Source organism: Onychomys torridus, unplaced genomic scaffold (genome assembly GCF_903995425.1).
Source record: "Onychomys torridus unplaced genomic scaffold, mOncTor1.1, whole genome shotgun sequence".
In the NCBI taxonomy this organism is placed as follows: Eukaryota; Metazoa; Chordata; class Mammalia; order Rodentia; family Cricetidae; genus Onychomys; species Onychomys torridus.
Genome location: NW_023413379.1, coordinates 25059 through 50076, shown reverse-complemented (window position 1 = coordinate 50076; position 25018 = coordinate 25059). Strand labels below are relative to the sequence as shown.

The window sequence follows — 25018 nt, the reverse complement described above, 5'->3', positions numbered from 1 at the left end:
TGCTATCCAAATTGGACAAGCAGGACACAAAAGAAGGCAACTGCAAAACTTTGCCATGAGAAGGCATGACAGCCCTTCAAAAATTTCTGCTTCATAGAAACGTTTATCAGATATTCTAGGCATGTAGGCCAAAGATGGATGCCCCAATATTCCAGAGGAAACTTTGGTGACTGTCCAGGCAGCCAGCTGTCTTTGTCATTTCTATAGTTTTGGAAGTTTCTTGCTCTGCACTTCCTGTTAACTCATATAATATTATCTTTTTCTTAGGTCTCTGATGGGGTATCTGAATAATTCTCTGAAGAATAGATATCTATAGTTTTACAGTGTTCCTTGTTACCATATTCATTTTTTTAAAAGCTTACAAAAATATATAAAATGCATAAGGTTGAGGAAAATAAATACTTAAGTTGTTTAAGAAAATGTTTTAAGGCCTAAAAATATTTCTTGGTTGCTAATGCAAATTATGAAAGAAAGTAAAATAGGTACAAAACATTTGACTCACCAGGACAGGCTAAATAATAGGGTGTTTTCTACTAAATTGTGAAATACAAATGGACTTGACATTGTGAATGTACTTTTTACCTGGTAATTATTCTCATTATATATACTTTTTATTTATACAAAAGGGGGAAATGTTGTGGAAGATTTGTTTACACTGTGTAAAGATGTGTCACTATGATTTGTTTAATAAAAAGCTGAGTGGCCAATGCAGAAGAGAATAGGCAAAACTTGCAGGGAGAAAGAGGATGCTGAGATGAAGAGAGGCAGAGAGAGACCAGTGAGATATGTAAGTAAGTCAAACATACAGAATGAAGAAGAGGTAAAAAAAAAAAAAAGTCACTTGGCAGAATGTAGATTATCAGAAAAAGGCTAATTTAAGTTATATGAGCTAGTAAGACAAGCATATGCTAAATGCCAAGTTTTCATAATTAATAATAGGTCTCTATATCATTATTTTAAGACTGGTGATATAAGGACAGTTATACTACAATAATCTTATGGGATCCTCTTAGATATGGCTACTGGGGATTTTAGGCAATATTTTTTTCTAGGTATTTAAGATCTGTCACTTAGAAATGCAAATGGGCTAAGAAGGGGGTGCTGAAGATTCCACAGGAGGGAGGAAAGAAGGATGTTCCACTAGGATTCACTTATTCTCCTGGGAGTAGAGGCAGAAAGTGAGGAGAGACCAAAACAGAAGGTCTGCTATAGTTCTGGGGAGAAGACTTCAGAATTGGACATGGAGGAATGGAAAGAGAGGTAAGGATCTGCAGTTAATTGACCTGCTTCAGTGGCTGAAGTGGCCTGTTCAGAGAATGCCTGTTTAAGTTTGGGACTAGATAAAGCAAGGAGTGGGGGGAAGGGGGAGTGAGAGGATCTTTGTGATCCACTGGAGATTGCAATAGTAGGGTAGAAGGGAGATGTAGCAAGTGGTCTGCTGAAGAGCTAGGAATGGATCTGAAGGAGAGAAGGGATAGCTAAAAAGCTGCACTTGGGCTACTGGCTTCTCTGATCATAGTGCCCTTTTAGTTCCCAGGGACTACCTTCTGGAGTTGTTTTTTTTTGGAAAAGCAAAATAGGAAGTGATGTAAGAAAAGGAAGATCTGTGTGATTCTCTAGAGATGGGGGCAAGAAGAGAAGGGAAGTTTCAGCAGATGATCTTCTGCAGAGCTACGGATGAGACTGGAGGATTTGATTTAGAGGAACTGAGTGAGAAGTAAACATCTGCAGTTAGTCGGCCTGCTTCTGTGGCCAATACTATCTTGATTCTTTTTTCACATTGTTGTATTCTTGGATAAGATCCTAATTTGTGGACTTTTGTAATAGTTCTAAATTTATGGTAAATAGAGTAGGTTGGGGAATAGGAGAAGATGTTGGAACGGGTTGGGTCAAGAAGTTGGAAATGGCTTGGGTGGAATGAAGTCAGTTAGAAAGAGGGAACTGGGGTTCTATGAAGGATTGGATTTCCTTTCCAAGCAGAGGTTTAAGAGTACAAAGTTCTAAATGGGAAGATTGGATATAATGTGGGGAAGTTCTGTGATGTAGGGTATAGATAGAAAGGATGGTAACCATATCCTACATCTGTTCTGCAATGAAGAAAGGAGAGGACGGAATAAGGTATTACACTGCTTTTGGGAACCAAGCTAAATCTGGAGGTTGAGAAAATGAAAGAATTGGGAAGCCATGCTTTCTTATTGGGAAGACCCTGGAGGAATGTGTCTAAAGTCAGTACAGAGTATGTTGGTGGAGGTAGAACAAAGGGACCAGAGGATGGTCCATGTAAGGTAGGTCTTGGCAGAAACCTACATGATGGCTTCAGTCCCAGCAGGGAATCAGAAATTAATTTAGTGAATCTGGGAGAAAAAGATAAAGAATTTCAACATTTTTCCATAGATGGAAAATTCTTATTGAATCAGTCATGTGGTTGGAGTTTTATAAGATACATGACTAGATTACTACACAACTCCAGGGAGGCTACCTAAAAAACAGGACCCTAAGAAAGACAGGGATTGCCCAATGACAGAGAAATGGATGAGATCTACATGAACAACCTGGACAACAGTGGGAATAATGAAGAGCAAGGTTCGAGGGAAAGAGAGCTTAGGGGAGCAGGAGATCCCAGCTGGATCAAGAACAGAAAAAGAGAACAAGGAATAACAGACCATGATAAATGAAGAAACATGACAACAGGAAGAAGCAAAGTGCTAGAGAGGTCCCCAGAAATCCACAATGATGCATCCACAGTAGACTACTGGCAATGGTCAAGAGAAAGCCTGATCTGATCTAGTCTGGTGATAGGATGGCCAAACATCTTAACTGTTGTGTGAAACTCTCATCCAATAACTGATGGAAGTGGATGCAGAGATCCTCAGCCAGGCTCCAGGTGTAGCTCCAGGAGTCCAATTGTCAAGAAAGAGGAGGGACTGTAAGAGTGTGAATTGTTGAGACCAAGATTGGAAAAGCACAGCGACAAATAGCCAAACTAATGGAAACACATGAACTATTAACCAAAGGCTGTGGAGCCCCCAACTGGATCAGGCCCGCTGGATAAGTGAGACAATTGAATAGCTTGAACTGTTTGGGAGGCAGCCAGGCTGTGGGACCAGGACCTGTCCTTAGTCCATGAGCTGGCTGTTTGGAACCTGGGGCTTACACAGGGACACTTTGCTCAGCCTGGAAGGAGGGGACTGGACCTGCCTGTACTGAATCTACCAGGTTGAGCTGAATCCCCAGGGGAGTCTTGGCCCTGGAGGAGATGGGAATGGAGGGCAGGGGCTGGGTGGAAGGCGGGGGCCGGGGCAGGAGGGGGGAGGACAGGGGAACCCATGGCTGATAGGTAAAACTAAAACACAAATATAATAAAAAAGAAAAAGAAAAAAGAAAAAAAAAAGAAACATGGATACTAGTTATTAAGATTTAATTGCAGGGTAAATTTCTGCTGGTAAAGATGTTCTCTCTCATGGTCTCCTTTTTAGTGTACTTCTTTCTGCCTCATTTCAATGTAGATGTACATGTATAAAATTTACAGCTAAATCCCCACACAAGAGTGAATTCAAAGATAATCGTATGACCCCTCTAGAATCCTCCTAGTTACCTAGTGCTCTGGGATGTCTTTCTGTACACTGTGAATATGTGTTGCTCTGATTGGTTGATAAATAAAGCTGCATTGGCCTATGGCAGGGCAGGATGGAGCCAGGCAGGAAAATACAAGGGAGATAATGAAAGAAGAAAGACAGAGGCAGAGAAGATGCAATCTCACCATCCAGGGAGCAGCATGTAATGGCACACAGGTAAAGCCACAGAATATGTGGCAATATATAGATTAATAGAGATGGGGTGAGTTTAGTTATAAGAGGTAGTTAGCAAGAAAATTGAGCCATAGGCCATGGACATGCAATTCCTAATTGATATAAGTCTCTGTGTGTTTACTTGGGTTGGAGCAGCTGCAGATCCAGGCAGGACACAGGAAAACTTCAGCTACAACCTAGACTCTCTGGGTCTGTGGATTGTAGCATAGTTATCTTTTATTTTATGGCTTATATCCACTTATGAGTAAATACAGACCATGTTTGTCTCTCTTGGTTTGAATTACCTCACTGGGCATGAATTTATATTTCCATCCATTTGCCTTCCAATTTCCTGATGTCCTTATTTTTAACTCTTTTGTGTAAGTGTACCATATCTTCTTTATCCATTCCTTGGTTGAGGAGCACTTAGATTTTTTTCAAGTTCTGGCTATTACAAATAAAGCTGCTATAAAGTTAGTTGAGTAAGTATCTTTGTGGTATGATTGTGAATCTTTTGGGTATATATCCATGAATGGTATATCTGTGTCTTGTGGAAGATTGATTCCAAGTTTTATGAGAAACCACGACACTGACTTCCAATGTTTCTGTACAAGTTTGCACTACTACCATCAATAGAGGAGAGTTCCCCTTTCTCCGCATACTCTCCAACATGAGGTGTTGCTTGAGTTTGTTTTTATCTTAGCCATTCTAACATGTGTAAGATTAAATCTCAGTCACTTCGATTTGCATTTACCTGATGGATAATGATTTTGAACATCTCCTTAAATGTTTCTTAGCCATTTGAAATTCTTCCATTGAGAATTCTCTGAGATTTGTACTTCATTTTTGGATTATTTCATTTGTAGATATTAAGTTTCTTGAATTCTTTATATATTTTGGAAATCAATCCTATGTCAGATGTGGGGTTGGTGAAGATCTTTTCCTGTTCTGTAAATTGTCATTCTGTCCTATTGGTGATGTTCTCTGTCTTACAGAAACTTTTCAATTTCATGAAGTCACATTTATTAATTGTAAATCTTAATGCCCATGGTATTTGTGTTCTCTTTGGAACGTTGTGTTCTGTGCCAATACATTAAAGGATGTCTCCCACTTTCTCTTCTATGAGGTTCAGTGTATGTGGATTTATGTTGAGGTCTCCCATGCATTTGGATTTGAGTTTTGTGGAGGCTGATAGATATGGATCTATTTGCATTCTTCTACATGCTGACATCCAGTTGGACCAGCACTATTTGCTGAAGATGCTTTTTCCCCCATTGTATAATTTTAGTTTCTTTGTTGAAAATCAGGTGTCCATAGGAGATGGATTTGCATCTAGTTCTTTGATTAGGTTCCATTGATCCACCTGTCTGCTTTCATGCCAATACCATTGTGGTTTTTATTACTATAGTGCTATAGTAGAGCTTGAAATGAGGAATAGTGATACCTCCTCAATTTCTTTTATTGTACAGGATTGTTTTAGCTATTCTGAGTTTTTTGTTTGTTTGGTTTGGTTTGGTTTTTTTTGTTTTGTTTTGTTTATTTTTTCCATATGAAGTTGAATATTGTTCTTTCAAGGTCTGTAAAGAATTGTGCTGGGATTTTAATGAGGATTGCAATGAGTCTGTAGATTACTTTTGGTGACATGACCATTTTTACTGTGTTAATCCTAAGGATTCACAAGCATGAGAGTTCTTTCCATCTTCTGATATCTTCTTCAATGTCTTTCTTCAAAGACTTGAAGTTCTTGTCCTATAGGTCTTTAATTTGCTTGGTTAAAGTTACACCAAGATATTTTATATTATTTGAAGCTATTGTAAAGGGTGTTGATTCTCTGATTTCTTTCTTTATTGTGTGTTGAAGAAAATAAATAAAACTGTTCAACGTCTGAAAATGGAAATAGAAGCAATAAGATACAAAGTGAGGGAATTCTGGAAGTGATGAAGCTAGGTAAGTGAGGAGGAAATACAGACACAAGCATCATCAACAGAATACAAGAGATGGAAGAGGGGGTCTCAGGCATAGAAGATAAGATTGAAAAGATTAAATCAGAGAAAATGTTAAATCTGAAAAATTCCTGCTCAAATCTTCTTGGACTGGTGGAAGCCATGCTGTCATCTCTGGGAACAGTGCATAAATATTTTGTGAATAGAGCTCCCAATACCAATGCCCTTTGGAAAATCCCATCCACCTGACAAGGACCTGTGGAGGTAATACTGAAGACTATTGCACTGATCCTAGGGAGGTCATGTGCTTCAGGCCTCTCTAACATATTTGTTTGTTTGTTTATTGAGACAGGTTTTCCTCTGTGTAATACCTCTAGCTGCCCTGGAACTAGTTCCTATAGACCATGCTGCCCTTAAATTAACAGAGATCCACCTGCTTCTGCTTCCAGAGTGTTGGGATTAAAGGCGTGCTCCACCACTGCTGGCTCCCTCTCTAACTTTTGCTGTGCTTTGTCTTATGCTAATTCTTACTTTTGCTTTGTCAGTTGTGATTGTGACCTAGTTTACTGGGCAAAAAAAAAAGGCTGTGATTTTTCTAAAGTTTCTACAAGGAAATTAAGCCTCTCTTCAGTATTTCACAGAAACCAATTTCGCTGGTCACCCCTGGGCACCTTTGCAGTCATTCTGACTCTGAGGAATTCACTAAGGTTAATGATTCTTGCTTATGTAACTATTCTTAAAAAGAGATAACTATATTCCAAAGAACTTCAGAACTTGGGAGATGGTCTCTTAAAAGATGACATTAAAGACTTATAGGGACACTACATCTAGAAGGGGACAGCAAAAATGGCTTTGTACAGTGTAGGTGGCTCCACCCAGTGGGAGAGGCCACCTGGACAGGAAAGGCTGAGTCCCCACTTGTGAGCTGCTCATCTAAATGCTCCAGGGAGTCTCACCACAGGCTTACACCACAGGTAGCCTTGAGCAGCTGGAGTCCTTCCAGGCTCCTTCCAGAGGTAGCTGGAACATTGGGAGCCTTTGAGACAACAGATAATATCATAGGAGGATCTTGAGAAGGAATGTCAAGAATGGCCAGGGGCAGGCTGTCAAGGCTTTACCTTGACATTAGGACAGAGTGAGGTGGTGGATCACTCACACAAAAACTTAGCTGCATGGTGAATGACTCTAGAGAGCTCTCCCACTTGCACCTGGACCTCCATTTTAACTAGGAGTCTCCTCTCTGGCCCCTCCTTCAGATTCCTCTGCATTAAAGGAGTGGCATCCAGTGGACCAACTGCAGCTGTCCACCCCCTCACTTCTGAGGAGCAGCAGCCTGAACCTGTGTGTGTGAGCTGGAAGCTTTCCTCTGGCTGTCTGTGAAGGAGGGAGCCACACTGGTACTACTGCGATTTCTTCCAACACTGTCATGGCAGGGCCTGGTGCTAAGGTAAGACAGAACCCAGATACCAGCCTTTTTCTGCTAGGGAAGGGGGAGTATGGCCAGGAGCAGGTGTTGTGTGGGCCAGTTTGACAGAGTTTGTTCCATGGGCTGAAAACATCATTGGTGGGTGAGGGAAATGTGATAGTAAGTACAAGGGAAAGATCAAAAACTGCTGCCATTTCCAGTGTTTTAAAGTAAGTAAGAAAAGCTGCCAGGCAGTGGTGGCGCACACACCTTTATTTTATTTTATTTATTTATTTAATTTGTTATTATTATTATTATTATTATTATTATTATTATTATTATTATTATTAGTGCTTTAATTTTACACATCAGCTATGTATGCCCCTGTCCTCCCCCTCCCGCTCCCACCCCTACCTTTCCCCAAGCCCCTCCCCTCCATTCCCATCTCCTCCAGGGCCAAGACTCCCCTGGGGATTCATATAAACCTGGTGGATTCAGTACAGGCAGGTCCACTCCCCTCCTTCCAGGCTGAGCAAAGTGTCCCTGTGTAAGTCCAAGGTTCCAAACAGCCAGCTCATGGACTAAGGACAGGTCCTGGTCCCACAGCCTGGCTGCCTCCCAAACAGTTCAAGCTATTCAATTGTCTCACTTATCCAGCAGGCCTGATCCAGTTGGGGGCTCCACAGCCGTTGGTTCATAATTCATGTGCTTCCATTTGTTTGGCTATTTGTCGCTGTGCTTTTCCAATCTTGATCTCAACAATTCACACTCTTACAGTCCCTCATCTTTCTTGATAAGTGGACACCTGGAGCTCCACCTGGGGCTCAAACCTTGTGCTTCATTACTCCCACTGTCAACTGGGTTGTTCATGTAGATCTCATCCATTTCTCTCTCATTGGGTGATCCCTGGGTCTTTCTTAGGGTCCCGTTTTCTAGGTAGCCTCCCTGGAGTTGTGTAGCAGTCTAGTCATCTTTGTTTTACATCTAGTATCCTCCTATGAGTGAGTACATACCATGTTTATCCTTCTGAGTCTGGGTTACCTCAGTCAGGATGACTTTTTTCTAGATCCATCCATTTGCCTGCAAACGTCATGATGTCATTGTTTTACTCTGCTGAGTAGTACTCCATTGTGTATATGTACCATATTTTCTTTATCCATTCTTCAGTTGAAGGGCATCTAGGTTGTTTCCAGGTTCTGGCTATTACAAACAATGCTGATATGAACATAGCTGAGCAAATGCCCTTGTGGTATGATTGAGCATTCCTTGGGGATATACCCAAGAGTGCTACAGCTGGGTCTTGGGGGAGATGGATTCCCAATTTTCTAAGGAAGTGCCATATTGATTTCCAAAGTGGCTGTACAAGCTTGCATTCCCACCAGCAGTGGAGATGAGTTTCCCTTGCTCCACATCCTCTCCAGTATAAGCTGCCTTCTATGTTTTTGATCTTAGCCATTTTGACAGATGTAAGGTGGTATCTCAGAGTCATTTTGATTTGCATTTCCTGGATAATTAGGGATGTTGAGCAATTCCTTAAATGTCTTTCAGCCATTTGAACTTCCTCTGTGGAAAATTCTCTGCTTAGTTCTATAGCCCATTTCTTAATTGGACTGTTGGGCATTTTGATATCGAATTTCTTGAGTTCTTTATATATTCTGGATATCAGCCCTCTGTCAGATGTGGAGTTGGGGAAGACCTTTTCCCATTCTATAGGCTGTCACTTTGTCTTGTTGACTGTGTCCTTTGCTCTACAAAAGCTTCTCAGGTTCAACACCCCATTGATTGATTGTTTCTCTGTGTCTGTGCTACTGGTATTATATTTAGAAAGTGATCTCTGGTTCCAATGCGTTCAAGAGTACTTCCTACTTTCTTTTCTATCAGGTTCAGAGTAACTGGATTTATGTTGAGGTCTTTGATCCACTTGGACTTAAGTTTTGTGCACAGTGACAGATGTGAATCTATTTGCAGCCTTCTACACATTGACTTCCAGTTATGCCAGTTGAAGATGCTTTCTTTTTTCCATTGTACATTTTTGGCTTCTTTGTCAAAAATTATATGTTCAGAGGTGTGCAGGTTAATGTCAGGGTCTTCAATTCAATTCCATTGGTCCACATGTTGGTTTTTATGCCAGTACCAAGCTGTTTTTATTACGATAGCTCTATAGTACAGCTTGAGGTCGGGGATCATGATGCCTCCAGAGGTTGTTTTATTGTACAGGATTCTTTTTGCTATCCTGGGTTTTTGTTTTTCCATATGAAGTTGAGTATTATTTTTTCCAGATTTGTGAAGAATTGTGTTGTTATTTTTATTTTTTGGTGGTAGTGTGGGCATACACACCTTTAATCCCAGCACTTGGGAGGCAGAGCTAGCAGGATCTCTGTGAGTTTGAGGCCAGCCTGGTCTACAGAGCAGATCCAGGACAGGCAACAAAACTACACAGAAAAACCCTATATGAAAAAACAAAAACAACAACAATAAAAAGGAAAGAAAGAAAGAAAGAAAGAAAGAAAGAAAGAAAGAAAGAAAGAAAGAAAAGAACCCTGGGATGTAGTCAGTTACCTGAGTGCTTGCCTAGCATGCACAGAGCACTGAATTTGATACCTGAATCTAGGACATGATGGTACATACCTGCAATGTATCACTTAAGAGGTGGAGGTTAGGGGAACAGTTCAAGGTCATACTCAAGTACATCTTCTCTCATTTAAAAAAAAAAATAGGTAGAAAAAAAATTGTCCTTATAGATCTGGACCACAATCTGCATATCTTTATTCAAATCTATCCATCCTCCAACATCTGTGGTCCTAGTAGAGGGTACTGCAGATCCTGTCTGAACAAAAGGCTCTATTCTTCTGTAGAGACCCCACCCTGCATAGTGGGGGCTTTCTCCTGGACCCTGGATTAGGTACAAACCACATCCAAACACTGTGTTCACAGGGACATCCTTTATTAAGCAGGGAAGCAAAGTTAATGTGGCTGCTTTCTGACTCAGGCCCAAAACTAGCAGCAAAGGACCTTGCACGTGTAATATTTAAAGAAGAAAAAAGGGAGGTCTGTGTTATCACGGGCTAGGATGTGCTTTTTAATTGGATATGTCAATTAGGTGAACCAAAGGGGGCTTCTGACTGCTGAACTATAGATGGCTGGACCTTGATAGTCAGTCTCAGGAGGAAGAAGTGCCAAGTAGGGTAATAGTGGCTAGCTTTAGAAGTGTAATCTAATGGCATTTAGTAAGGCAGAGGGAACTGGGGAAAAGGGGAAGGCTGCCAGAGCCACACACTCAAGTGGGCTAGTGTCCCTTCACTCCCCTTATACCCAGGCCCACACTAGGGTCATGTTCTAGACCCTAGTGCCAGCCTTCTGTCCTGTCCAAGGAATTAGGTCAAGGAATGCACAGGGAACTGTGGAGAGGAAAGAGTGTTTATTTAATCACAGGTCCTTTCAGGGAACCTGGTTTATGTCAGTATAAAAAAGGCAGTAAAATGAAAGGAATGGAGATGTGGAGAACAGTCACAGAAGAAAGGACAGAGTGAACATCCTCAGATCACATGATACAGCAGTCGGGCCTTAAGCCTCCATCCCATCTTTATTTTAGGCAGGCAGACAGATATCACTGGGAACCTTTTCATTGACTGCCCCTGGAACCCCCAGCCTAGGCATTGTGCCCCTCACTAGAAGCTTGCAGCTTGGAGACTAAATGGCTCCCATATTGTCATCTGTTATTATACTGAGGGACACCCCTGGGTCTCTTAATCAAATGCTACCTGATGTCATGATTCCCTTACTTGGTCTCTAAGACATGCAGTGGCTGACAGGGTATTAGAGTATTCAAAGAAGGCCATAAAGATAATGAAGCAGGAGTCAGGCTTAAAGACCAAAGACAGGTAGTAGCACACTCCTGCATTGTACAGCAATATCAGGGAAAGACGCACAAGGTTGTTAGTCAGAAATGTGGCAGTCAGCAGCTATCCTTACCAGGCTGTAAGGAACAAGAAATGGCCCAGCCCAGCTTGGTCCTCAGAGACCCTTGGAAATTGGGAACAACTTCTGGGCCTGGTTACCTTTGGGATGCTGAGATCCAGAGGTACAATGGTGGTGCCGGTAAGAGACTTAATTTTTTCTTTCTTTTCTGAGACAAATTTTTTCTGTATCCCAGGCTGGCTTCAAACTCACTATGTGCAAGAATGACCTTGAACTTCTGATCTTCCTGTTTTTACCCCAAGTGCTGGGATTATAGCTGTGTACTCCCATACTTGACATATGAGATGCCCTGGATCAAACTCAGGGTTTCAGGAGGTATGGTAGACAAGCAGTGGTAACAACTGAGCTACATCCCAACTCCCAAATATTGGAAAAGAGCTTTTCTTCTCTGTAGATATGTGTGCATGTACATGTACTCACTGATAGATAATTACATGTCCACATGGTTGGGCTTGCCGGGCGGACCGCCTAACTATTTCCGGTTCAGAATAGCCATCTCCGGGTCAGACATCTCGCGGGACCAGGACTCTGTGGCTTTACGTGGTTGCGTAAAGCGCGCGTGCAGTCATGTAATCTACGCACATGCGTGGAGTACCCACAGGAGTTCCTGTACGCATGCACGGCCCAACCTTTAAAATGCCAGTGCCATCTTGCACGAGTCTCTTTCTCTCTCCCCCCACGTGTGTTTCACACAGGCCTGTCACCTCTATCCTCTTTAATAAAACTCTTCTGTGGTCTTGTCGTGTTCGGGACGTGTTCTTAGCGCCACTTAAATACTAACACTCACACCCCTGCCTGATAACAAATCAGAACTGTACACATGGCCTGGAGAGATGTTTCAATCATCTAGAGTGAGTACTGCTCTTGCAGAATACCCACGTTCAGGTCCCAACATCCACACCAAGCAGCTCACAGCTACCTGTAACTCAAGCTCCAGGGTATCTGATGTCCTTTGGGCATTAGTGCCATCTGTGGACACTTGCACTCACATGCACACACACCCACACACATTTACACACAATTTAAAAATAAATTTAAAAATCTTTGCTGGACATGGTGGCACAGGCACATGAGGAGCAGAGACAGGTGGATTTCAGTGTATTAAAAGCCAGCCTGTTCTACAAAGTAATTCCAAGACAGCCAGAACTTTATAGTGAGACCCTGTCTCAGTAAAACAAAAGCAACAAAGTACTAATTTTTATGTCTAAAAACAAAATATTATATATAAGGTTATACATTGATAGAACTTTGCCCTCACTCCAGCTGCGTGACTGCACACGTGCAGTTCAGGAGCTGAGCAAAGGGTCTTGCTGCATCTTACATCATTAGTTTGCACTGGTGACTATGTGTGCATGGCATGGTCATGCAACCAGTGCATGCCTAGCAAAGCTCCATAAGACCACCTGCTCCTTAAAAAGCTGGACACAGACCCCTCTCTTCCCTTTTCTGTTCTCTCCCCCCACTTCTCTTCTTTCTCTCTCTGCTCTCTGCATGTGCATCTCCCCCAGGCCTGGTTCTTCTGACCCCACAAATAAAGCTCTGATACAGGGTTTTGTTGTGGCTTGTGAACTTTTCTGCACAGTAACCAGTGATGCTTATCATTCTTAACATTGGTGTCATGACAAGACAGGCTCTTCCGGTGCTCTGTGTTTGGACTCTGTGTCCAGAATCCTCGGCTGCCTGCTGCTGCTCACTCTGCCTTTTTCATTTGCCCAGCCATAAGACTGCTCCGAACAACAAACATGCCACTGAGATTGGTGAGTCCCTCACCATTTTCTCAACTGTAGCCTGAGATATATTCCTCATGCCAGACCCCCAGGGGGTCCTCTGCTGCCTACCAGGACACAGTCTCTCTTGACAAAGTATTGAATGTCATCTAAACTCCTGAGGAGTCCTCTGGTATGTACCCCTAGCCCTTTCTCTTATCATGACAATGATTGGGTACTTTGTGCTGTTAATGCCAGTCCACAGACTGCCTATTCTCAAGGACGCTTAAAATAGGAGCCTGGGGATCCCATTTGTTATTTTAATTTTTTATTTTTTTCTCTCTTGACTGCAACCATAGGACATGGAGGCTTCCTTCTTGCTGTTCCAGTCCTCCTCTGAAATTTGGCCACATAACAGCTGCTTCAATACCGATAGTTCATGAGAATTGTCTAACTTCTGCCAGCGAGCAATGGGCAAATGAAAAAGTTAGCTTTTCCCCATGCTTTTACCTAAGTTCTAAACCCTCCCTTTCTGACTCTCTCTCTCCTGACCACTTGCATTTCTGAACTTAAGGAATCTCTGACTCCAAAGAACCTTATCTTATCTGTTCTCTGCTCTGTTTTCCAGTAATGGGTGGGCCACTAAGCGCAGACACTCTGGAAGCAGGCTAGGATGCATGCAAATAAGTGTATGATCAGAAGCCAAATAGGGATTACAATAATCTGCATGGCTCTTTAGCCAGAAGTCAGTTCATACCCTGCCTCCTGGCAGGTCTTCCTAAAGCTGTCATTAAGCCACCAAACTATCCAAAAAAAAAAAAAAAAAAAACAAACAAACAAACAAAAAACAAAAATATTCAAGACACAGAATAAAACCCATCTCTTGTCTCCCAGAGTTACCCAACATAAGGGCTAAAACTTAAGCATCTGGAGAGCAAGTGTCCTGACCCAACAGGTGGAAGTTTCAGCTGTTGCATTTAAGGGGGACCATGGAAGAGATGAGAAAACCTGTGAACAGAACTGCCAAATGCTGGCTGCATTAGCACTTCTAGGTCCCTGTTTTAGAAGGCCAGGCAGGCTAGTGCATCCCCTGCTGGGCCATCAATTTAGTCTTGTTCAAAGTGCTACCTAGAGAGACAGCTGAACCAAGTGGCATGGGGACAAACAACTTCCCAGCAGACTTCCCAGGCTTGGCCAAGGGCTCACAGGGAACACAGGATGCAGCATGGAAGCGATCCATTTCCTTCCTGTTGGACACTGAACCACTTACTCAGTCCTGAGGTAGCTTTGGGGTCCCACCTCTCCTCATTTCCCTATTGTCAAGGTAGGGGGACAGTCTTATGCACCTCAGTAGACTTAATTGTACTTTCAGGGTTACTTAATGGGAAAAGATTTTCTGGCTAAGGTAGTGTTAATTATTTATTGGTGCTCTTACCCAGCAAGGAACATGTCCTGAACACGACAAATCCACAGAAGAGCTATTTATTAATAGAGGATAGAGGATAGAGGTGACAGGCCTGTGTGAAGCACACATGTGTGTGAGGAGAGGAGAGAAGAGGAGGAGAGGAGAGAGAGACCTGTGCAAAATGCCACTGGCTTGTTAAAGAGTGAGCTGCGCACGCGTACAGGACCGCATGTGGCTACTCCACACATGTGCGTAGATTGCATGGCTGTGCGCGCTTTATGCAACCATGTAAAGCCAAGGAGTCCTAGCCACGCGAGATGTTCTGACCTGGAAATGGATATTTTGAACTGGAAATAACTAGGCGGTCCGCTGGGAAAGCCCAACCATGTGGACATATTGTGATTTTCTATCACCAGATGGTAAAGGAACCCTAACAGTTAAAAGGTATGTACACCCCGGACCAGCTTTTATCTGTTTCTCCAGCATCCTGTCAGACACAAAAGCAGCCAAAATGCCAAGCCAAGAAAGATGAACAGCTCTGAGGCAGCAGATGATAGCGCACCATCCCAGGACACCTGTCTATATTGGAAGCCCCCTTCCCCCTCCATCCTGAAAGAGTCAATGAATGCCCACCAAATAAGCTGGAAGCAGTTTTCTGGGAGAAATGATGCCCCTATTCCTGTTCACTCACTTTTTATAATAAGCAAAATGTTTAGAATGTTAGAATTCTGCCCTCACTCCAGCTACATGACCACACATGCACAGTTCAGAAGCTAAGCAAAGGGTCTTATGTCTTATGTCATCAGTGCATGCTGGTGACTACCTGCATGTGACATGGTCATGCAATCAGCGCATGCCTGGCATAGCTCCATAAGCCCACCTGCTCCTTAAAAAGCCAGACACAGAACCCTCTCTTTACTTCTCTGTTCTCTCTCCCCCATACTATCTCTTCTTTGTCTCTGTCTCTCTCTCTCTGCTATCTGCACATGCATCTCCCCCAGGCCTGGTTCTTCTGCCACCACCCCCACAAATAAATCTCTGATAAAGGGTTTTGTCATGGCTTGTGACCTTTCTGCATGTAACCAGCATCAGTATCCAGCGCCGCTTATCATCCTTAACACACATAAGTTATGTCTAGATTTGAAAAGGACAGTATCCTAAGTACTTTGGTCTTTTGTTTGTTGATTTTCCACCTTCTTTTCCTGCTACAGATAGAACTCAGGAGTCACACATGCTAGACCAGCCCTCTACCACAGCCCTCTCTACCCAGCCCCACATTATACTTTTTTGGTGTTCCTCTTAGACCCCTGATACCACAGATCTGTATTCTCTCCCCTATTATTCCACATGAAAACCTCTGTGACGATCAGTCCTAGCTAAAGACATTGAAATTAAAAAAGAAAAAAACACAGGAATGACCTAGCTTCCTGCAAGAGAGGAGAGGCTTAGACTTAACAGCTGGTCCTCTCTGGGTCTTAGCTGCTCCACTGTAAAAGAGAAATTTCCAGCCAGGGGCAGAGTGAATAGGGCCATGCAGATCTAGCTGGGAAGAAGGTTCCCTATGTTCCCACATTCCACTCTTGTTCCCACTTTAGCTCTGGCTGAATCAGTCCCTGGAAGCTGTGGCAGCCTGAATCCAGGTACTGGTGCTTGCAATGCTGATTCAACTTCAGCCTTCACAGCAGGAACCAAGACAATAGTGCCTATGCTGGATTTTTGTGTCACACAAGCTAAAGTCATCTGAGAAGACAGAACCTCAATTAAGAAGATGCCTCCATAAGATCATGTTGTAGGCAAGCCTGTAGAGCATTTTCTTAATTGTTGATTTATTTGGGAGGTTCCAGATCCTTGTGGGTGGTACCATCCAGGGATGGAAGTACTGGATGCTATAAAAAAGCAGATTGAGTGAGACATGGGTACCAAACCAGTCAGCAGCATTCCTCCATGGAAATGGTTCTCAACTTTTCTAATACTGGGACCCAATAATACAGTTGGTCAAGATGTGGTGACCCCAACCAGAAAATTACTTCTGTCACTACTCATAACTTTAATTTTGATACTGATATGAATTGAAATGCAAATATCCAATATGCATGATATGTGACATGTGACCCTATGAAAGGGGACCTCAGCAGCACCCCAGAGGGTTCGTGACTCATAGGTTGTGAACCACCACTCTGTGTCCTGGGGATCAGCTCCTGCCCTGTTTGAGTTGAGTTCCTGTTCTGACTTCCTTCACTGATGAGAAGTGTGGTGATATTGTATCCCCCAATATATTGTGTACCCTAATAAACTTATCTGGGGTCAGAGAACAGAACAGCCACTAGATAGACATAAAGGTCAGAAAGTGGTGACACATACACCTTTCATCCCAGCATTATGGAGGCAGAGTTCCATCAGGATGTCTGTGATTTCAAGGCCACACTGGAAACTTAGCCAGGCATGGTGGCACATAACTATAACGCAAGGAAGTAATAGCAGGAAGCAGAAAAATATATAAGGTGTAAAAACCAGGAACTAGAGCCCTTTAAGCTTTTAGGCTTTTAGCACCAGTTCAGCTAAGATCCATTTAGGTGAGGATTAAGAGGCTTCCAGGCAGAGAAAACAGGATCTTCTGACTCCCCATGAGAGACCTTGCCTTGGTTTAGGTAGGAATAAGGGGTGGGTTGAGGGAGGAAGGCTGGGGGACCAGAGGAGAGAGGACAGTGGAATCTGTGATTGGTATGTAAAATGAATAGAAATCTCTTAATTTAAAAAAAAAGCATGCTTACTGGTTTTTCAGAGGACCCAAGTTCAGTTCCTAGTACCTATATCAAGTAACTCACACTGTCTGCAACTCCAGGCAGTGAATTGTCACACAAATTTAAACTCCAAGGGTATACAAGACCTCCAATCTCCAGAGACCCTGACCCTTATTTGCACATACCTACACATAGACATACACACATACACACACACACACACACACATACATACAATTAAAAATCAAACTTTAAGAAGGAATTTTTCTCAGGTCCATGTAGTCTTTTGACCATGTTGTCCTTCAGAATGCTCAGTAGTGAGATTATGATAGGTCAGTGGACCATGGAGATGATTCACAATTCTGCTGGGTTGTTTAAGGAGGCCCAGGGCATGCCTTGCTTGGCTAGGAGAAAACACCACCATTAAAAAAATATGAATTTTGAAAAAGAGACTGTCAGAAGGAAATGAGGCCCCTCTCTTTCTTTCTTTCTTTCTTTCTTTCTTTCTTTCTTTCTTTCTTTCTTTCTTTCTTCCTTCCTTCCTTCCTTCCTTTCTTTCTTTCTTTCTTTCTTCCTTTCTTTTTTTTTTTGAGCTGAGGATGGTACCCAGGGCGTTGCACCTGCTAGGCAAGTGCTGTACCACTGAGCTAAATCACCAACCATGGCCCTTCTCTTTATGAACACGAGGCAGTCCATAATTTCTTGATCTAATGTCTATTCTAAGACCTAATTATAGTTATCTTATCAGCCCTGTTTTCAACAGTCTGCCATGACAGCTGCTGTTGCCAAGTGTAGGAAACAATGCAGAGAAAGCCAGGGAAAGTGTCATATTTAATTTTCCAGTGATTTATGAGTCTTTGATGGTCATTGTTGCAGAGAACGAAAACCTAGACCAAATATCTGAAGGGGCTCACTTCTCTTTTGAAGTTGCTTTAGTTTGTTTATATAATTACTCTATTTAAAAAATGTAGCAGCCCATCTAAGATAGCAGGAATTCAGTTTCTGACAGGTTAAGTTAAGGGTAAGTCCTAGTGACTTGCATAATGACTGAAAGTACTTCATCATGCCCTGATGGCTGGGTACTGCCCAATCAAAATGTAAAACTTTAGGAAGTAGCACTTTAAAGTGAGTGTTTAAAAAGAATTAAAAATACTAAGAAAACACTTGTTTGCATATTTGAAGAATTTCATTTGTGACCTAGATAAAGATAACACTTCCCAACATCAATACCTTACTACATGAAGTTCCAGCATAACCAGGCTAGCTTAGGTGGCAGTTTGAATGAGAACGACCCACATAGGCTCATGTATTTGATTGCTTGGTTACCAGTAGGTGGGACTGTTTGGGAAGGATCAGGAGATGGGGCCTTGTTGGCAGAGCTGTGTCCCTGTGGTTGGGCTTTGAGTTTCAAAAGACTTGTGCCATGTCCAGTGAGTCTCTGTCTCTTTCTCTGTCTCTGTCTCTGCCTATCTCTCTTGCTCTTCCATTTGTGGATCTAGATGCAAGTTCTCTGCTACTTCATGCCATGTTTTTCTTCCTCTATCATAGACTTAAGCTTCTGAAATACTTTCTTTCATAACTTGTCTTAGTCATGGTATCTTATCACAGCAACAGCAAAGTAACCAAGACAGCTTAGGGGCTGTCCTACACAGTCAATGCTTTACATCCTGAGGACCCAGTATTTTCATGTTAGCTCAAGAACTGCTCAGCATGCTCAGCACCTTACAGCACTAAGGACCCAGCACTATCATGTCAGGGGCTGTTTTCCATGCTTAATGCCTTACAATATATGGACCCAGTGTTTCCATGTCAGGTTGGGAGTTCTTCTATACGGTCATGTATGCATCTTTCTTTAGGCTATGACATCTTCCCCCTTCTAACGCCCAGCCTTACTCTAAATCCTGAACCTAAGTAAGAGTATCCCCAAATCGGTCAGTCTAATGCCACCTTCACAATTTTTGTTATATCAATGTATCACTCCACGGTTATTTACTGAATGATTTTTTAAGGATTTATTTATTTGTTTATGTGTGCAATGTTCTTCCTGCATGTATACCTGCAGGCCAGGAGAGTGCGCCAGATCTCATTACAGATGGTTGTGAGTTACCATGTGGGTGCTGGGAACTCAGGTCCTCAGTGCTCTTAACAGTTGAGCCATCTCTCCAGGCCTGAATGGTTTTTCTTTAACACCTAAAACCTTTTAAAATGGAGCCTGGTCCCAAGTGAGATACTCAGTATCTCACTAGTTAAGTAAAATTGTTCTCACTTACTTAAAATAATGCTGTGTCCTTCCAACACTGTTTGCCATCCTTGGAGACTGTATTGAGTGTGTAGCCAGCAGTGACAATAAATCACATGAATCCCCTCATTTGCTCCAGGGTCTGAGGGATATGAGGGGTCTTGGCCATTGTGGCTCAGTTAGGAGACAGGAGTTGCTCCTCACCAAACTTCTGGCCTTTGAGCTCCAGGAGGTAGGAGAAGCAAAGAGTGAACTCTCTCCATGGGGTGTGTATGGAGAGAGTGGAAATAGCCTTTCCCACAACACTGGAGGTTGCCCTCAGACCTCCCTACTATCTTCTCCCAAGTGAATATGACAACTTGGTCCGCATCTCAAACTGGAACTTCCCACTTAAACTTTAATTTCTATTTACACTCAAAGTTTCTGCCTGAAGGACCAAAAGGAGTCTCCATTTGCTGTTTGGAGGACCTGAGGTCTGTTATCCCTACATCTAGACCCTTACTTTCTGCCCCAGCATTCCAGGAAATCCAGGGAAAGCCAGTGAAAAGAACAACTGATACTGTGACTGTTTTGAAATGCCACTTGGACCTGGTTGTGGATAGATTTGGTCAGCCATTTTTATGATGGCTATCCATCAATCCACAGGTGGGGGAGCTCCCACTTCCATTGCAGCACATTACTTGTACAGATTTGCCATTACCTTTTCTCCTTTGGGACACAAGTCACTGCTTTCACCTCAGGATACATAGGAGAAAACCAAAAGATCCTCTCATCTCATAGGGCATGTGTCTGCAGTTGCCTGTTGGTGTTTGTTTTATTTTGGTAGAAGAGAAGACTGTGTGATAGAAACCTGGCCTATGCTGACTGAGGATAATTTCCTACCTGGCTCTCATTTGTTTCCCTACTCCCTGTGGGGAGCAGGGAACCTCACTGGGAGGTCCTATTTACCAGAATTGCCCAGCCTCATGAGGCCTGCTCTTCTCTCTCAGCCCATCTGAAGAGAGAGCTGGGCATGTCTTCCACCCACCCCCATCTCCAGAGCTGTGCCCTGACCAAAATCTTGGAAGCTACCAATTACCAACTCCAGACATGTGCCCAGACCTAAAACTGAGATGCTACCAGCCACCAACTCTAGGATCTGGTCTGGCACGAAAGACACAGACTGACCTTTGCCCCTCTGGATCCTAGGAAGCCCTAAAAGAAAGTAGACTGTTTATAATCAGCCTCCTAGACAGCCGGGTGTGCAGTAAGAATGGAAGAACTCCAGAATGTGCTGCTTAGGTCTTTGCACTCTACTGTGAGTTTTAAGGGGTATGTAGCTGTAAATAGGAAGATGTCTAGGAGGCTTGTGTATATAATAGGCCTAAAAAAATGTAGCTTTTCTCAAACCTCAAAAGCCTAATCCAGTTTCAAAACCCTGATAGCCAAAGAGAACCAACAGGAACAGGATCCCTGTGTCCCTGTACCCCAGGGCATGATGTCCCCCAAAGTGCTGACTCTCCAGCACAGGGTGACAGTCCCCCAGTCCTGCCCTCCCCATCTTTGTAGACAACTGCTGCTCCCCAATCTTAGTGAGAGGGCCTGGGAAAGTCCCTCTGGACCACACACTGAACTTAGTGCCCATTGGTCCTCTTGACCAGCAAGCCTGTCATACCCAGGTCACCTTTGTCACCTTGCAGCAATTAGAAGATGGAAAAGGACCACAGTGATAGTTCTTAGAGAAACAGAAACAGGGGTTGTGGGGAAACAGGGATGGAACCTGGGTGTTGGGTTTTGGGTTATAAACTTGAGGTCTCATATACCCCATTTGCCTCTTCCCAGGGTTCCACTCTCCATCTTTCATTGTGGTCGTTGAGATAAAATAGAGGACAAAAATGCCCAAGATAGTACAGATTGTCAAACTCAGTATTTACTAAGAAGCTATAAATGATGATATTTGATCTTTTCCTGGAAAGGCTTGTGAGAAGGTGGGGAGACAGTGTGAAGGCTTCAGAAAATTGGATTGCCACGCATACAAATTCTTTGCCTGATTTGCTTTTTGCATAGGATGGGCCTTTTAGACACCTCATATACTCTCACACTCAGTTTGAACCCAAGCAGAGGGAAAAGTCAGCCTCTGGGTAGATAATCGGAAGGGGGTGGTTAACAAGTAGGGTGGGCTCCGTTGTGACTCAGAGTAAGCTTAAATCTTTTTATATAGTAATTTTATTTTATAATTAACTTAATTTCACATATCAGCCACGGATTCCCCCATCCTCTCTCCTCCTACCCCTTAGATCTCTCCCAAATCCACCACCCACTCCTACCTCCTCCAAGGCAAGGGCTCCCTGGGGTGTCAGCCCAGCCTGGCAGGCTCAGCCAAGGCAGGTCCAGTGATCTCCTCCCTACACCAAGGCTGAGCAAAGTGTCTCAGCATAGGCCCCAGGCTCTAAAAGGTCAACCCATGCACCAAGGACAGGTCCTGGCCCCACTGCCTGGGGGCCTCCCAAGCAAATCAAGCTAATCAACTGTCACACTTACCAGAGGGCCAGGTCCAGTTCCATGGGGGTTCCTCTGCCATTGGTTCACTGTTCATGGGCTTCCAATAGTTTTGCTGTTTGTCCCTGTGCTTCCTCCAACCATGGTCTCAACATCTCTCTAAGCTTGAAACTTAAGCATTCCCTCTACTACAAAACTGCTTGCTGGGAGGTTGGTGGCACACGCCTTTAATCCCAGCACTCAGGAGGCAGAGGCAGGAGGATCTCTGTGATTTCAAGTCCAACTTGGGCTACAGAGTGAGTTCCAGGGAAGGCGCAAAGCTACATACACAGATAGACCCACTCTCAGAAAAAAAAAAAAGTGCATGCCACCTCTAATTAGTAGAGATATAAAATCAACTATATGCTGATTGGGGGGATTAATTTGTGGTTTATTGCAGGGTTTGTTTGTTGGTTTGTTTTGGTTTTTTGGTGTTGTTATTGTTTTGTTTTTTTAAGGCAAGATCTTCTGTATCCCTGGCTGGTCTCATTGAAGTGAAGATGGCCTTGAACCGATGTTCCTGCCTCTACCCACTGAGTGCTAGGATGACAGGAAATGTATCCCCACTCTGGCTGCATATTCTGAATTTTGAATATCTTTATAGATTACCTTAAATGTAAAACTAAGCAAGTGAAATTAATGTTGCTAGTATTTTACTTTCATTTAATTTGTCACTTCAACATGTGACCATTGTAAAATAATGGGGAAAAAGAAAAATTGAAATGTACATGTTGCATGCTGAGGATCAGGAGTAGAAGTCAGGAGTAGAGCTCTTGTCTAGCATGGACAGGTGCTGGGCTCATGAGGGAGTGTAAAGGAACCAAGGTATAAGAACCTGCTACATAACTTCTGGAACTATAGCTATAAAATGATGCAGGCACTAGCACCAGAGTAGGCACAGCATTTATAGTAGACAAAAGGTAGAAACCCCAAATACCTTTTGCTTGATAAATTGGTAAACACAGGGTGCTGTGGTAATACAATGGTTCAGTGTCTAGATTTGAAAAGGGGTAGAGTACTGCTACATCCTATAACAAGAATAAATATTACAGACATTAAACTCAGTGAAAGAAGCAAAAGGACAGAGGCATGGGATAGTTCTCTAATAGGTGCTTTGATTTCTGTTAAATACCCAGAATGAGAAACCTGAAGCAGAAAGTTAGATTGGTAGCTGATATGGGATGGGGTCTGGAGAAAAGAATAGTAACTACTAAAGAATAAATGGCTTCTCCTCAAATTATTAAAATATTTTTAAATCAAATAGGGTGATGACTGCATACTTTTAAGAACGTACTAAGAATACCCTACTGGATTGCATATTTTAATAGAGTGAACTTACTAGATAAGTGTATTAAATTATTATTTAAAGATTACATTTAGTTCATGGGTATTATGTTTTGCCTGCAGGCATATTGTACACTGTGTACATGTCTGGTGCCTGTGAAGATACAAGAGGGTGCTGGATTTCCTAGAACTGAATTTACAGATGTTTGTGAGCTCCATGTGAGAGCTGTTGTGGGCCACAGGGTTTGTAGCTGAGAGATATTGAGGATTACCTTTCTCTCCAGTACAGACTACCTCCCAGTACCATGAACTCTGGTGGTTAGTGGGTGAAGAATCTAGTTAGACATCAGTTGAACTTCTCCATGTTCAATGACAGAAGTGTTACCTTCAGAAACAAGACCTTAACATCAGCTTGTGCAGAGCTACCAACAGCATTGGAAATACCCTGTGCTATTTGGGGGTTTCTGTGGGTCCCTTTGGTGAAGGACTCAACATGCTGTACCTTGTTCATGGCACAGGAGGTTTAAGATGGTGGCATAAGATGTCCAACTGAAGCCTTGTTAAACCTGTTATGTTTTGAGCCTGTTAAGATTCCTTGCATATATGTCTAGGGAGCTTCTGGCATAGTCAGTTTCCATATAGTTTTTCAAAGGGTCTGCAGTGTTGATTGTCCCGGCCCATGTTCCCTCCTTTATCTTTCTCTCCCATATTCCTCTAATTAAACCCTCCTAATCTAGTGTTCATTTATATCTTCATAACACTATAGACTTTCCCCTTCCTTGAGAGATACTCTCCTCCCTTCTGGTCCCTTACCAAGTGCCAAACCTCTGTGGTTATGCAGATTGTAGTTCCTATATCAGAACTTTTAAAGGAAAAAAAAATAAAAACCAAAACAGTATTTGTCTTATTGGTTCTGGGTTGGACCACTCAGGATGGATTTTTTTCTAGCTCTATCAGGCTAGTCTTATGGAGGTATTTTCTCATGGCTGCAGGACTGTAAGGACCTGACTCATTACCCAACTCTCCCAGTGTTTTGCTTTGGAGGCCCTGCAGGTAGGTCTACTCCAAAATTCCAATAGACAGGCACTGAGCACAGTAGGCTTTCATCACCAGAGTCTGACATGGGAATGCACAGAGCTCACACGCATGGGGTTCACAGCTGCTGAGCACCATTTTGTGCTCACAGAGCATCACAATGCCAGGGTAGCTGTGTTGCTAAGGGTAAAGCAGAGTTTGGCTCACACTGAACCAAGGATCTGCACTAGCAGGACGGTTCTGTGCGTCAGTGGCAAGAATTTACCAATATTTCAAATTTTTAGTGGTGAGAATTTACAAATATTTCAACTTTTTAGTGTACCAGTGTTCTATATTTTACTGTAGGGTTTGGGAGGGTGTGGGTGGGTAAACGGGGTGGGGTGGGGAGGGCCTGTGTATCCTTAAGGCTGACCATGTAGGAAGATACTGACCCAGATGCTCTTAGTATTCGATCAACAAAGCGGGCCGGCTGGTACACCTGCCTGTGGCCCTCATGCCTGGGTCATGGGCTCTCATGTCGCAAACGACGAAGACACAAATTTCCCCTCAACTTGATTGGCTATGACCCAGTAGGGAAGGTAGAAAGGGCAGCCAGTGTGGGGGACTTGGCTTCAATAGAACGACTTCTTAACTGATGTGGATACCACGTAAATGGCCATGACACAAGGCACAGGTAATGGGACCTGGGGAGGGGAGAGGCCCAGGAGTGACAGGAACTGTTACTGACAGTCAGGGCCAACTAAGGAGAAACACACCTTCCAGGACTGTAACCTGACAGAGGGTAGAGGTCATGCTTAGGCTCTTCTTTCACTGAGCCCAGTGGGGTTTGTGCCTGCTTTAGGCTTCTAGGCATCTGGGACCTGCACACCTTGGAAGGGCAGCTCCTGGGCCTTCTTTAAGAGAAGCAAAACAAAGAATTTCAGTTAGTTTACAAATCCTTTTACATTGTCTCTTTAGAGCACTTTATTGGGCCCTTT

The 25018-nt window shown here is 43.1% G+C and overlaps 1 long non-coding RNA gene across 1 annotated transcript in view; it reads left to right on the top strand.

Moving 5' to 3' along the window:
• Window positions 1-24058, top strand: part of LOC118576280 — a 52147-nt gene extending 28089 nt beyond the window's left edge. The window contains exons 6-7 of the long non-coding RNA XR_004943931.1: window positions 6988-7178; window positions 23999-24058. This is a non-coding gene — a long non-coding RNA (uncharacterized LOC118576280). The remainder of the gene's footprint in view (window positions 1-6987; window positions 7179-23998) is intronic.
• Window positions 24059-25018: the final 960 nt, after the last annotated feature.